At 41.3% G+C, this 14,869-nt stretch overlaps 1 long non-coding RNA gene across 2 annotated transcripts in view; it reads left to right on the plus strand.

Moving 5' to 3' along the window:
• Positions 1-12,884, plus strand: part of LOC120757988 (uncharacterized) — a 29,620-nt gene extending 16,736 nt beyond the window's left edge. For both annotated transcript variants that reach the window (XR_005702718.1, XR_005702719.1), the window contains 2 exons: positions 4,042-4,171; positions 9,861-12,884. This is a non-coding gene — a long non-coding RNA (uncharacterized LOC120757988). The remainder of the gene's footprint in view (positions 1-4,041; positions 4,172-9,860) is intronic.
• Positions 12,885-14,869: the final 1,985 nt, after the last annotated feature.

The following is a 14,869-nucleotide window of genomic DNA, read 5'->3' on the forward strand; positions in this document are numbered from 1 at the left end:
ATTCTAAGTTTGTATGAATTCTTTGCCAACATCAGTTGTGTCTTTCAAAAGAAAGAAAAAAAACCCCCTTTGATAAACCTTCTGAGTCTCTTGACTAAACAATGATAGTGCCCTGATTTCTTTGAAATCTCATACTTGGGAAAGGTGATAGTGGGAATGTACATGTGCAAAAACCTTGTGGCTTACATTAATAGTTGTTAAGGTTATAAAATGAGATGCTTTTCAGAAGCTCAAGTAATAAGCAGAAGCAAAACATAAGCTCTCTTTACAGTGAATATAAATAATTCTTTCTGTGGCTCCTAGTGTTTCTTACAATCTAATTATGGAAAGTGTTAAACTGAAAATCATATTGCTCCTTTTAAAAACATATTTTTGTCTGTTTATCCGTACAAAACAGACCAAAATGTAAATCTGTAAAATGCTTTCCATCTTCAAAGCAGCTATTTATATTCATCTAAATTCTGAAATCTTTTTGAAACTTTCATTTTTATTTCTGATGGTGGGATTCAGTGTCACTTCTTAACACATTGAATGCTGATGGCTTTGAACATACAGTATGGCACAAAGCGATAACTTAGGCCCACTACCCTGCTGAGAGGCAATTCTAAAGGAAAAGTGATTTTTATGCTGGAGTTTTGGCTGATTTTAGAATTAGGGGAAATACTATAGAGCATAAGAAAATATTTTAACTCCTCTATACACCACTAAATTGTTTGTTACTTTATTTATCTTATCCAGTTAACAGCAGAGGCTGCTTTCTGAAACTGTTCTTCACTTAGAATTGTACTAAAGCCACTGAGTCCTAATACAGGTGACAGATAAGTTTTGCAGCAAAGAGGGTTATTCTTGACTGGGTCTGTGCATACTTACCAAAAACATATGTAAAGGGAAAATAATATTAGAATGATATTAGAGAAATGAGCTCCATACAATCTGTTGTGTCATAAGGTAGAAGGAAAAAGACTGTTTGGATTTCTGGAAAAACCTGGGTGAACCTGAAAAAATGCCATACTTTAAGGTATTTCTACTGGAATAATTGGATTAACTGTAGTTACCATAAAACCTGATGCTAAATCTGAGCGTAGCATATTCCCTTAAGCAGGACAAGTAGATGCGATGTTTTGAATTGGAAATGAATGCTGAATTGGTGGTACTTGAAAGTACCAATAGGACTGTGCAAAGCATATTTTCTTGATAACATGTTTTTCTGTATTTTCTAACAGCTGTTTTTTAATTTCCCTCTTGTTCTGACTGCTGGGGGATACCTGCTATCTCGCTGCTCTCTTGTGCTTCTGTCTTGCAGGTAGACAGTGTATCATCCCAGATTCTTACAGGGCATTCAGCCTTATTAGATTACCCAAATTACTACAGGTCATAGCTGAGATGCATTAGAGGAATTTAATAGGAAAACTCACCCAATATAGGCTCTGCTCTTCTTATGGCTTCTTATTGCTTTCATAAGAAGTGAGGGAGATTATTGAAAGACATATTTATAAAATATCCAGTGCAGTGCAGCTACACTCCAGGTTTATGCCAAATTAGCTGTTGAACCTGAGTGAATTTGGGCATCTGCTGCAGGGCAGATTGCAGGTGGCTGTGTGACCTCACACATGTAGGTTGGCCTCCTCCTCCTTTGTTTAATTCATCTGCAAAACTGAGAAAAACAAAGATCTCCATGAAGAAACAGGAATGCATCTGGGCACAACTGCCCGGGGTAAATAAATTACAAAGGAGGCAGAGACTCAGCTGAAGGAATAGTAATGAGGAAATATAAGTCTCTTTGTCTCCTACACACATTTGCCATTAACTTAGTGGTGTGCTGTGTTTACATTTATTGGGCATGTTGAGTCTCGCTGGACTTCCAGCAGAACAGATCTGGGGTCATCGTCTTTCCCTGCAATTCAGTGCATGAGAAGCACTATGTGGTCAGGTTTATTGGAAGGAACATAGGCACAGGCTTTAGTGACTGAATCGATAAAGCATGTTCCTGTAGGTTTCTGAATTGTCTCTTTCATTAAGAATGGAATTGGACAGCAGAAGATTGATTTCTGTGGCAAAGCAGAGGGGGTTTTTTTTAGACCTTAGTTTAAACTGTGGGTTTTTGAAGTCAAAAAACTCTATCAAGAATATTATAAAGGATTTAAACTGCAAAAAGGATCATAAATAGTTTAAATTTCCTTTTTCAGAAGACTTTTTTGAATTCAGAATTACATTAGACCTGATATTTAGCAGTGCTTTGAGCTGAGTGGCAAACTGTTAAGCTTCCTGAGTGGCAAACTGTTAAGCTTCCACAGCTGAGGTTCATGTCTTACAGAGTACTGGATATGGTGTTGGTTAAAAGGTATTTGGAAAGGCAAACATTCACAAAGAAATGTTACTGCTAAGGTTATAACAGATTTGTGTTGCTTACAGCAGCTCTTGACAATGAAGTGTGCTGTGTGATTATATAGGTATGGAGCAGTCTTAAATTTTGGCAGAGAGCTGGTTGATTCTGCTTATTTCTGCACAATCACCATGTAGCCATGAAATTCTGAAGAAACTTAACCTTTACAGATGTGGTTTGTCTAAAATTTTTTTTCCTGCTTGGGACATCCAGGCTTGAGTGTGGTAGTGCATTTTGACTGTTGTTTTAGGACAGCATAATTTGCTTGTAAATAACACAGTGTTCATTCTGGGGCCAGGGCTTTAGACACACATATATGCCTTTATAGCATCAGTTTTGCTTTCATGGACAGACAAGGGCAGTGCTGCCTATGCATTTCTTAATTTTTTAATAGGCTCATCAAGTCAAAATTTGTATTTCTAAATCCGCAGGGAAATGGAGAAACATGGATGAGCCAGAGTGCTGAGTCTAGACAAAAATTAGCTGAATCTAAATCAAGAGCAGCATCAACAGTAATACTTAGAAGCACAGAGCTTTATTAAGAATTGATAATTTGCCAGGCATTGCTTTCCACATAGGCAATGTTGTAAGATTTTGGCTATCAATAAGTTGCTACATATTCCAAAACAAGTTTAAACCAAATAACGTATCACTAGATGTGTCATCACCTGTTACATCAACTTAGCTTTAGCTTGCATGTGCATACCTGCAGAGGATAATGGTGTTTTCTAGTAATTCTCTTGAGAGGCAGTTACATTAATTTTCTAGTAACTGCTATGTAAGAATTACATGTTACCTACGTGTAGAGGTTTTATGAATTATTCATTGTTTGGTGCAAACATGAATCTCGATTCTGCCCTGTTGTCCCCTTGCTGGGGATTTGTGTAGACATCCTCCCCAGATGACCGTAGAAGCGTGTTTACACCCGAAGGGGGCCCATAAATGCTACACATGCAGAATTAAAATGTTGCTGCTCTGGTGCAGTGATAGATGCTGGTGATACAGGGCTCCACCGGGGTTTCTAGTTCAATTTTCTGTTACACAATCACAATTTGTGATACTGTTTTTGCATTGTTGAGTCACAAACACTGTCAGTCAGGGACTTGTTAAAGATGGGTGAACCCTGCAGGATCGAGAGGCCTGGGTAAGTTACCAAGAGTCTCTAGTAGTTTTTCAGAGCTTAATGAGAGGTGGAGTTTTCTTTTCCCTCAGTGCTTTCAGGCATAAATCTTTCCCTTTTCAATGGTGTATCAATTTTTGCAGGCCACTTTATCATCCAGGAGTAGGAGGAAGTGAGCTGGAGGTGTGTGTTTTCTGTCTGGAACAGAGCACTCCTTGGTTGGGATGAACATCAGCAGATGTTGCTGAGGAGTGCTCCCAGGCAGGGTTTTAATACTGTCTTTGATGTCCAGAGGAGAATGCAGCCTCGGCCATGTAGGTTTCTCTAAAGCCATTATTAATGTAATAGCCATAATTAAGAGTCTGTCACACTGGAGAGTAAGAAAGGAGTAAGAGACTGATCTTTACTCATTGTTGTGCTTTACAGAAGGGGTTATACAGCACTCACTGGATACAAGCCCATAGCTGTCACTCTGGGGGACTACTTTTGTGCTGACTAAAGGTGAATTAGTGCACATTATTTATCTTGATTTTCACAGGATCCATTGCAAAGCACATCCAAAAATGCAAGACCTATATTATTCCTTACTCATGAGAAAGATCTGTCAAGTCAGTGATTGAATGAGACCAGCCAAACTAGTCCATGGTGGAAGATTTTTAAGAAGAGAGGTGAGTCACATTTTTTTCAAAATTTGACTGTGGTTACATGGCAGAAAATGTGAAATCCAGTAAGTGGGTTGCCCAAAAATTATAACCATCCCTCAGAGATGTGGGAAGGTGCTCTCTGTGTTAAACTAGTCATCATTTCCCCATGAGAGTGTCCCAGAAAGGAGTGTATTTGGGTCTGCTCAGGAAGAACAGAGATGTCCTTGATTCTGAACTCTGATGAATCCTTCATGGTAAAGAGACTTGCCGAGGATGGAACATAAGCCTGCGATGGCTTTCCCGTTTCTGAGTGGTGGAACTGCCCGTACCTTTGATGAGTCCAGCCCGTTCAGGTGGTGGTGTACCAGCATCCCTGGGACCAAAGCATGAGCTGCCAAAGCCCTGCTTGGAGGGAAGGACAAGTCAGTGAGGGGGAGTGACAGCCTGACAAGTTCAATTGAGAAGTGAGGTAATAAATGGGTGTGGTAATAAATGCTAGTGTAAGCTACCAAGATGATGGATTTTCCATTTACAGATTTACACCAGAAGTATTTCAACAGAATTTGTTTTACTCAAACAGGAGTTGTGGGGGTTGATGCAGAAGTAACTGAGTAAAAATCTCATATAAGATATTAGACCAGAATGTCTGATGGCCCCTTTAGATCTTAATAAAATTTTAAATTTTGAACTGGAACTTCTTTATGTTAGATTTGATAGCACTTTTTGGTGGACTTCTCAATATCCCAAGTGACACTGAGCTTTCCATGGGATTGTAATTTTGCAGGACCCCATGCTGCATGCCTGAGGAAACTTGGCTTTATAATCCTTGCTTGGGTAATATAGACAGTCGTAGTGGACCCAAGCAGCTCAAAAAGAAAAACTTTTTGTGGATGAAAAGGGCAGGAGAGTCAATGAATATTAAAGAATATCAGACTGTCACAGAAGGATAATACTGTCTTTTGGCTTTATTTCCAGAGATGGGTATTTAAAGCCCTCATGTAAATCCTGGCAAAGTGAGGGGCTGACTCAGTTCCCCTGACTGAAGTGGGATCATTCTGAAGAACAGGGTTAAGTGATTCTTAGTGGACTGGGACAGAGAAGAATACTGACAACATGGTTATCTTTTGCATCTAGGGCTCTTTTTCAATCCCTCATAAAATTTGAACTATAAAGGAACGTGCATAGTAGGAAATTGAAGAAGAAGTAAAAAGATTCAGAATGAAAATTTTGACTCTTGAGGCTTAGCAGGGGAAGGATAAGCTTAAGAAGTGCTTAGACTAAATGGGGCTTAAGTGGGGACTACATGGAAGTAGTCCACAATTAGTGATATTCATCACTAATTAGGGATGACAATCACTGTGGAGCCATAGGATGGAATAGGAGTAGGATCTTTACTGAAGTTCCCCAGGGTGAAATAATGCCAGTTCTGCAGAGAAGTATTTGCCAGAGCTTGTTTTTTAGGTTGATATTTTGTTAAAATGGAACACTCAACAGCAGTGTTGAACTATGCTATTTTAATGTTCATATGCAATGTTATATTAATTTAAAAATGAGATTTCTTTTGATTTTTCTGTGTAGAAAAATAAATCATTTCAGTTTGAGAGGTCATGGTAAAGTGAAAAATTAAGCATTTACCCAAGCCAAAATTCTTTTGTCATTTCATTTTGTGGAAACATGGAGTCCCTTAGGCGTTTACAGTGTTTGGAAATGACTGTCTTACATGGAACTCTGGGCTCCTTCTCAGCTCAGGTTCACAGGTCGGTATGGACAATAATTATCACAAGAATTAGCTGAAGACCATAGCAATTAACTATTTTTATGGCTTATTATCGTATTCTAAATACTAAATTGTTCTGTCAAATAGTCTCAGAGCGATTTGATAGCTGACCCACAGACAGTGCACTGCCTCTGCTTACATACTTAAGCTACTAGTATTTCTAGGAAGAGGTAGCTTATTAATTCATTATTATTTTATTGATGTTCAATTGATGTCTGATTAAATATAAATTAGACACTTGGTAATAATAATGTAATAGGATGAGGCAGGTGAGATTCCCTCAGGATAGTTTGTAATGAAGCTTCAAATTTTTAATAATCTTAACCTCATAAATAAATTATTACATGTGAAACAAATGCAAAAATACTGAAATAAGCTATAAAAATGTTAAGTGGTGTGAAGAGACACATAATCTGCTGGGAGATCTGTGTGAGAATGTGCATTTGGCACTAAGTCACGTCGGTCAGAATCAGCGCTCCCCACTCCTTGCAATAATTTCATATTTAGGTGTGTACCTACCCCTCCTATCCCATTATTATGCTGCGCCATCCTGTTCCCAGACATTTTCCTTTGCCTGGGAACAGTGTTAATTTAATGCACTCAGGTGACCCCAGAGGCAGTGGAATGACACGGCAGCAGCAGTCCAGAGTGCTGCAGTGATTCCTGCTGTTAGCAGAACTGCCGGGGAGATCGGGCGCTCTTCTGGACAGTTGTCTGTGAACTCTTCAGGGAAAAGTCAGGGGGAGCTGTCTCTGTGACCACACTGTCAGTGTTGAGAAGGACACATCCTCTCACTTAGTTATATCTTTCATCTTTTCCTTGGAAGACAGATTTCTCTGGTGCTCCTCTGTTTTTTCCTGGAGTTAGCAAGGAGAACTGTAAGTCTCCCTTAGAAAAGAAAAGAAAGAAAGGAGAACTTACCCTTATGTAAGGAAAGAAGGAAGTAGACAAGGAGAGGATTCTGATAGTGTATTTGCTGGTTTGTTTGGGGTTTTGGGGTCCCCAATATTCTGCAAAGATTTCAAGAGATCCAAAACCCCCATTTCTTCAGTAAAACCAGCACCATTATCCCAGCCTTGAAAGACAATGAGATCCCAAGGCAATACTCAGTATCTGTGCTTTAGACTCACCGTAGTGGGAATTGCAGAAACTCAGCACTTTGTAAAAGCTGCTGATAATGTGAAGAGTTAAGTCATGCAGCAAGCTAGTAAATACAAAGAAGTTTAGTTTGTAAGATTAATTTTGCAATATTTCCATAAGCGGTAGTAAGGGATACACAAAAATTCTGAAAATCTGGCCCAGTGACCATAGTCACTGGTTTAGACTTTCACCTAAAATTATATTCCAAGAATCTGATGGTTTTTGAATGGCCAAAGGGTTGCTAACTAGAACTTTGGCTTAATACAAAGTACAGAAAAAGACAAGTATGCTGTTTTTCTGATGTGAGAGACCTTGGTTGCTAGGAGGAAAGCATTCAAGTGTTTGCTTGTTTTTCTGGGGTGTTAACAGTGTGGGATAAACAGATAACACCACGCCTCTTAAATAACATTTTCTTAAATAGTGAAACTATTCCTTAATGAAGAAATTGCAGTAATCAGAGTTTTGTAAAAATAGGGGGTTACGGTATCTATGTAATTAAAGTGCCGTCTTTTTCCCAACAAAAAAATCTGCTGCCAAATACGTTTTTGTATATTTGTGTAATTGGAGATTTTGAAATCAACTTCTTGGTGAAACACAGAAAATTGTTGCCTGTCCATTACAGGGTAAGGAGAGAGGAGTCACATGTGTGATTTGCAGCACCCATAGCAAAACGATGTTCTTATTCCTGTGCATGTGCCAGGAAGACCACGGGTACAGAAAACAGATCCAGCTTGCATCATTCTTCACTTTTTCCATGATGTGCCAGGCCAGCATGGTCTAGTGGAACTGTCTGCCAGCTCCTGTCTTGCTGACACTTCTCTGGGGAACCGCATTAAGCAATTGCTTGGGTCACCAGATGTCTGTACCTCCTCCTCCATGTGTCAGCGCAGGCTGGGCTTGGGAGATGGTCCTGCTCTGCTCTTGATGTTGTTTGCACACTGTCCCGATTTCTTGTGACTTTTGTCAGTCAAAAAGCCCTTCCCAGGCTCTGCTTACTGCCTTGGATGTAGGAGTGCTGTTAAAGATGAATAAATGCTTTGCAAGAGCTCTGCCACTTTCTCATGCAGGAATTCGAGGAGTCTCAAGGCTAGTTTCACACTTGGGGCTCCTCTTTTTCACCATTTTCTTGTCCTGCAAGAAAATAAGATACAAATTATTTCAAGCACAGCACCTTCTGCTTCAGCTTTGATGCAAAGGTCTTATAATTGAGAGAATTTATCTTTCTGTGTAAGAACTGAAAGATTAAATAGGCATTAAACAGGCATTTAAGCTGTTTGGAGCCTTACGTGCCTCTGCTGTGTGTACATAAAGCTCAGCTCAGGGAATGTAGCAAACATTCTGCAGCCTCCAGAGATACCTACCAGTTTGTGGTTCTGTATTTGCCCTTGTCTCCCTTTAAAAGGCTCCTGTTGCTGCACATCTTTATTCAACGTTACCTCTGGTGAGGCAGAGTAGAGGATAACGTGTATAGTAATTGGTAATCAAAAGGAAAGAGGAAAAAGAGGAAAAGGCCAATAATGCAAGACAATCATTAAGTGCCAAATATAATTTGTCAAAGGTGTTCCTTCTAAATTGGATGAAGGCAGCATTTTTTTCAGATCAATACTGCCTCAGTGACTCCAGTACAGTTCTGGTAGCTTTGGGCTAACAAATAGGAAGAATTGATATGTCTTATGTGCAAACATTAAGACCAAAGAACTTAGTGGATTAATAGACCTTGACTGTGGTCAGGTATTGCTGCAGAACTGGGATTGGCAATATGCAAGGGTTGAAGGTGGCACAAATCACATCCATGGCCTGATTAGCCATGAGCCAGCCTCATAGATCAGCACAGCCAGAAGTTCAAAGCTCCACAGCAAACGGAGCTCAGTAGTAAATATTATCAAAGAGTACATGCCCTGGTTCTTGGTGACCTTAGTGGTAAAACATGTATTGAATTCATTCAGAATTTGAGCTGCCTATCAGAGGAAGTGCATTAAGTATTTTAGCGAGCTGTTATCCACATCTTACCCAGCCTGATACATTTAATTACCAATATAAGGTGTTCTTGCTGTGATTTAGTATGATACTATATTCTTACCCAGTGTTACTATGGGTCAAATACTGTGTTTTATTTCAAAATACATGGTGGGAATAGAGGAGCAGGTGTCATACAACAGAGGGGTAACCTCATAACAGGAAATGGCATTTCAACTCAAGTTTCAGAGAAGGTATGATATTCTGGGTATGTTATAGACCAGAACACCCTGGTAGCCTGCTAACAGAAGCAAGCAGCTCATTGTTTTTTAGCTGGTGTTCATTAGCCCTCACCGGCCGTAGGAGCCCCTGACTCTGGCAGCAGAATTCTACATCTGTGGAGACAAAGCCCTTATAGTCTAAGCAAACCATAAAACTTGTCCCAAGACACAGTGTTTGCGCTGGAACTCAGGCATCCTAATTCACAGCCAGCATAGCTGACTTGAGACCAGCGTGGCACTCTGGTATCCTCTGGGAGGGAAGGAGTCATCTATATGTGTGCGCACCTACAAACCTCTGCATCTGGCAGCCTCACGCCTTCCTGAAGACAGCTCTGCAGCAGAAAGGAGCATCACAGCTGCATTTTTCATCAGGAGAATATGCTAATTTTTGCTGCAACAACTGTATATTACCTGACCATTATTCTCTCCAGTCTCTTGGGTTCACTTTATCTGTGGTTGTGTTTAGCATCCCCAAATGATTATGTAATAGGTAGAAGACAGCTGATAATATAACAGGCATTTCTATTTTTTCTAAAGCTGTATTAATATAATTTCTCAGGTGTCATCATGTCTTTCTCGACATCAATCCATTGTGAATCATGCAGACACATCAGTGAAAGAACAGAACCTGCCGCAGTCTGTGAGCAACAAGAAATTTCAGCTGGATGACTGCATAAGGGCTTTGCAAGACCGCCAGTAATTTTTTATATTCAGAGTTAAATAGAGCAATAAGATGGAATTTCAGCTTTAGTGCAATGGATTGCAGCTCTTCAGTCAATCAAATTATAGTTCAATCAGTTCATTTTAATCACTTCTCTGGAGAGAAGTAAACCCCTATGTTGAAGAATATGCAGCAATTTTATTGATGGAAAGTTTAATTGTTTCATTTTTCCTTACCGTCTGTAACATCCTAGACTTTTAATCAGTGGGAACTGAAGTTATAATGAAGTAAAGTCCACTTTCCACAGTTCACAACTAGCTGAAAATAATTGGGTTGAGACTCCCATCCAGACAGTGTAATGCCTCTGGCATTTTCCTGAAAACTACACTTAATTGCTTTGCTGATGTTGTTAAGTGGTCCTAAGGGGGATGAAGTAGTAAAGCTGCTCACATATGCAGGGAAACAATACACAAAAAATGTCTTACAAGGTCCTTAAAGGAGGACCAACTAGTGACTAGAAGACAATATATTGCACTTTCCTCCCCCTTTTCTATACCAGAGAGAACTCACAGGAGAGGCTGATAAAATAAACTGGAAATTCTATAAACACTAACAGTATTTTTATTTAAGGGCAGTAAGCTTGAGAACCTAAGTATAGAAAACATTAAGGCAGAGCTCTTGCAATCAAACCTGCATCTTTAGGCTAGCCCAAGTTGCTTGGTATTTTTATGCTGAACACTGGTGAGCTGCTGCCTGTCTTCAGCACCTTGGCCTGAGGAACAGATGTACTCTTGTCCCCAGGGAGGGAGGACAGCTTGCTCTCTGTTCTCTAAAGTGACAGGATGTGAGCCAGCCATGAGCTGAAAGCCTCATCCAGGCATCAGTGGGACCAGCACATGTACCCTGTTAGGCTCTAAATGTAGCCAGAGAAGGAATAACAATTTGGCATTTCTCCTTGTTTAGTGCATTCTTAGAAGACCCTCCATAATTGTATGGAAATTGTTTAAAGTGATGGATTGACTGATAGACCCAAGGATATCCTGATGAAGAAATAAATTAGCTGTTTAATGGAGAAAAATATTTATTTAGGCTACTGCCCACTGAAATCAGTGTTGGAGCTGGACTTGTTTCGTGGGGAAGAGAACTAAAGAGCTTTAGATTTTTTTTTAAGTAAATGGGGGGGCTTTTGTTGAGTTTTTTTGTCTTTGTTTGTTTAGATATGTGGGCAGAGTAAAGTCTCTCACAACAACCTGACCTTCCTCAGCTGCTATTTGTGTAGACTTCAGTATGACCTTTCCTTATTCTGCTCTCGCTTTATAGGCTCTGAACTGAACAGCTATCCCCTGACGACTTTCTAGAAAGGAACAGAGGCAAAATTGAGCCATGGAGTTCTAAAGCTAAAATCTTAAAAGTTCTCTTAACCCTACATCTGACCCCAGGTGCCTTCGAGAGTCTCTGAGTTGGCACCTCAAATTTTGGCCAGCATAACTCTCCCAGCACCTGAAATTATGCTTTTTCCACTGAAACAGGCTGAAGTCTAGACAGGACTCAAGTACCTTGACATGTTAGCCTGACCATACCCCCTAATATTAATAAACTTTAACACGTATGTGGTGAGATAGTCAGCTCCCATGTCCTGGAGCTGCCAACCATCTGCCAAGGAGATCAGCCCTCAGTGAGAAAGTGCCCTGTGTCCAATTCACTCTGCTTGCCTGTCTGGGAGAACAGCTCAGCAGCAGCAGCAGCAGCGCTTGGGCTCTGCTGTTCCTGGGCTCCTGTTTTGTCGTGAGTCATGTGGCGTGGAATGGTTTTAGCAGATGCACCAAATGAGGACTGCATTGTGATGACTGGTGGGAGATGGTGCTTGGGTTTTGTATTCTCAGAGATGCTGAGGGACTGGAGGAGCCAGAGCAAATCTACAGCACAGAGGGCAAATACCCAACCTGGTGTGGCTGGCTGAAATTTGCCTCTGTGTTTTTGGCCTGTCTGGTTTAGAGGGTACATTGCCCTGACCTTTTTTGGGGGGCTAGGGTTGCTGTCCCAGAAGGAGGAGTTCTTCCAGGAGCTGTAATGCAGTCCTGTGCAGCAGCACAGCTGCCAGCTGGCCTTTATTGCCAAGCAGAGCTGCTTGCTGGGGCTCACATGCTTTAAAGTCTTAGCCTGGGTCTCAGTGGAAACAAGGAGGAGAATGATTTGACACACATTCCCCTGATTTGGCATACTGTGTGTTTACAGCATGGTGTGTCCTCCACAAGAAATCCAAAATACATGTTGCTGTGCAGGCACAAATCTGACTGTTCCTGATAAACTGTTCATGTGGAAAGATATGATTTGCATGGTTGTCATCAAAGCCAGTGTATGTATTCATTTGTGGAAGCATGTCAGACACCATATGTCACTAATATGCCTTTGATATGTTGGTGTCTGAATCATTTTTGAAACTGCTGAATGGCATATGTTTAAATGTAAGCATCTGTTCTGTGTCTGTAGTGTATGTATCATTTATTCTTTATTCCTTATTTTCTTTTGACTAAAAGTTTGATTTAAACCTAGAAAAAGTGTGGGATTCATCTTATTTTTAAAGAAGCGGAGTTTTGGCAGTATTTCAGCATTTGGCCAATGTGTACCTTCTCACAGATGAGAAGGTCATTTAAAAGAGAATTTTTCCCCTTTCAGTAACCAGAAAAGAATCAGTTCCCAGGCAAAACAAAGATTAGATTTGACTACAAGTTTGTTAAATGAAAAAATTATTGTTTTAGTGTTGGGCAGATTCTGCAATGTCTGGATTTGCTGAAAAGAAGTCCTTGTAAGAGCCATATGTTACACCATGATGACAGTAAATTGGTTCTATGCAGAAACTTTTCTGATTCTGTTAAAGAACTTACTGCATAATTAATTACTTAATAAAGAAATTAAATAATACACTATGTTTGTTAGGCTATTCATTATATATGGGTCAAAACCACTGTCACAACAAAGGGACTCAAAAGTAATTGTTGCAACTCGTCAATCAACTGAGCCACTGCAGCACCCTTCAGGAGGCTACAGCCAGCCAAAAAGCATTTGGGCAAAAGCAGGGAATGATACTTTACCATGACAGGAAAACAAGAAGAGATTTTACGAACCAGCTGGGGATACCTGGGGAGTCCAGACACGAGTGTCCACTGCTCAGGTACAGGAGAGGCTTATGAACCATCGTGAAGTGAGCAGCTGCGTTGGGCTCGCCAGCATGGTGGCAGGCAGAGAACTGTAAAGAAGCAGCCACAGTGACACATGGTGGCAGGAAGAGAGCTGTAAAGAAGCAGCCATGGTGACACACTGAATTGCAGAGCTACAAGTACCCACTTGTGACCCCTCCAGCCAAGCTCTGAGTGTCCCATGGCTATGGCGTTCTGCTTTTTGCTAAGAACTCGCCCCATTCAGCAACAAATAACAAATGTCAGCTCTTGGTGGACTTAGGCAGCCTGGGCTTCCTGTTCTGTTTGTATGGTTTGGCTCTGGCCTATAATGGACAAACAGGCATTGCGCATAACATTGGAAAATCAAATCTGTCTAAATCCAAAAGCTTTATGTCACTGTCACGGCGTCGTAGCATTTCATAGCCACAGCTTAAAACAAACCACATCAAAACAAGCCACGAGCAGCTGAGTGCAGCTGGCCACCAGCTAGTTTGTAAAATAGGCCCTGAGTAGCCCGGAGCGCACCTGCGGCCGTGGCAGAGCCCTGCCCGGGCGGCGGGACCAGGGGCCTCGGAATCGCTCAGTGCCATCTTGTGGCATTTCAGGATATTAAAGCGCCCCTGAGCTATAGTAACTGCAAACGTCCTTGGAATCCGCCACAATTCCAAAACTTGCAATGGTACCGCGTACAAAGCCCGTACAGCTCCATTTGCTTGGCCGTAGCCGCCGCGGCTGTGCATGGAGAGGCTCAGCACCTGAATGATTAATGAGGCGAACGCCTACCAATTATGGCTCATTGGAGGGGCACAGATTAATGCCTGTAATTAGAAATCCCGGGAACAGATGGAGAATTTTGCAACGTCAAAAGCCTGCTCCTTATTCGCCGTGCCCTGCGCTGCGCGAGTGGAGCGGCAGGCCGTGGTTTGCCCTGCACAGCCGGCCCCGGGGGCAGAGCCGGCGCCCCGGGCAGCGGCTGCTCCCGGCGGAGCCCACCCGGGCTGTGGCGGGTACCCGCAGCTCCCGGGGCGAGGCTGAGCTCCGCTGGAAGCCGCCGGCCGTCCCCCATCACCCGCCCGCCAGGGACCCTGCCAGCAGCACGAGTTTGATGCTCGGAGGTGGCTGCTGCTGCTGCATCTCCTGCAGCCTCAAACCCTTCCCTTCCGCAGTGCTCATTCCCGGCACCGGCTGAGCCCGGGACACAGAGGCAGCCGTATTACTGACTCAATAAAAAAAAATTTCAGAAAAGTATTTCAAACGCCTATCCTACTTTCCCCACCCACTCAAACGGGTGGAAAGGGCCTACAAACCTTCATGTTACCGTTTTTGTACATATACTAACCATATAAAATGAGAAAATGCATAATATCATTTGATACACACATAATATCTACCTACTCCATAAAGAATTCATATACTGTAAACACGGAACACATCCAGTAGATAAAGTATTCATGTAAGTCATGTAAGAATATATATAAAGGTATAGATATAAAATGCGCATATAAAGATACAGTTTATAGAAGTAAAAATTATATAAATAAAAATAATAGAATTATAATACATTACTACGTAATAATATGTAATTTTCTATATATCGTGTGTGCACGTATAAATAAAAAATGTGCTGTTTCCTAATAATGACTGCTGCAATACCAGAAGGGAACACATACTGTTCCTAGCAGTGTAACATGTATCGCATTAAAAGGAAGGAAATCATAGCAGCTCGAA

The sequence above is a fragment of the Hirundo rustica genome, chromosome 11, assembly GCF_015227805.2.
Source record: "Hirundo rustica isolate bHirRus1 chromosome 11, bHirRus1.pri.v3, whole genome shotgun sequence".
Taxonomy (NCBI): domain Eukaryota; kingdom Metazoa; phylum Chordata; class Aves; order Passeriformes; family Hirundinidae; genus Hirundo; species Hirundo rustica.